Here is a 935-nt window from a genome sequence, read left to right as displayed (position 1 = left end):
CACACACACCCAGCGTGAGTTTTAAGCCATCGGGTCTGGGACGCTAACCGCGGTCGACTACGTGGGAGTCCGGTGACATAGCCATTACTCTAACTGCTGGTTCCCTGTTAGATCTAAAAGGAGAGATAGAAAAAAAGAAACTAATTGTTGGAGGCCTCAAATCCCACTATCTCCTCTGGACAGATCATCTAGACAAAAAATAAGTAGAGATAAAGGGTCTAAATGACACCCTAAATCAAATGGACTTAACATACATCTATACAACTTTCCACCCAAAAACGATGAGATATACTTTTTTCTCACCCCCACATGGAATCTTTTCAAAGATTGACCACATGATAGGGCACAAGGCAAGCCTCTACAGATTCAAAGGCATAGATCTTCTCTGACCATGATGGCATTAAACTTGATTTTAATTTTAAGAGAAATCCTCAAAAATACACAAATACATAGAAATTAAATAACCTACTCCTGAATGACTTCATAGCTGCTGAAGAAATAAAGACTGAAATAGAAAGATTCATGGAAGCCAGTGACAATGAGGACATGATTTTCCATATCACTGGGACATTGCAAAAGCAGTCATATGAGGGAAGTTCATAGCAATTAGTGCACAGAAAAAGAAGATGAAAAGAAGACAAATGGATCACCTAACATTGTGCCTCAGAGAATTGGAAAATCAACAGCAAAAAATCCAAAACTCTTCAGGAGAAAGGAAATAATAAAGATACGAGCAACAATAAATGAAATAGAAAATAAATAAAATATAAAGAAAATAAGTGAAAGTAAAAGTTGGTTCATTGAAAAGATAAACAAAATTGACACACCACTAGCAAGACTTATTAAGAAACAGAGAGAGGGAACCAGCAGTTAGCGTAATGGCTATGTCGCTGGACTCCCACGTAGTCGACCGCGGTTCGTGTCCCGGACCCGGT

At 38.6% G+C, this 935-nt stretch overlaps 1 pseudogene; it reads left to right on the top strand.

Moving 5' to 3' along the window:
- The window catches only part of LOC102475402 (pre-mRNA-splicing factor CWC22 homolog), a 7,764-nt pseudogene that overhangs the window by 2,957 nt on the left and 3,872 nt on the right, over positions 1-935 (top strand).

Source organism: Tupaia chinensis, unplaced genomic scaffold (genome assembly GCF_000334495.1).
Source record: "Tupaia chinensis unplaced genomic scaffold, TupChi_1.0 Scaffold146650_1, whole genome shotgun sequence".
NCBI lineage: Eukaryota > Metazoa > Chordata > Mammalia > Scandentia > Tupaiidae > Tupaia > Tupaia belangeri.
The sequence above is the reverse complement of the archived record's forward strand: the minus strand, read 5'-3'. Positions and strand labels throughout refer to the sequence as shown.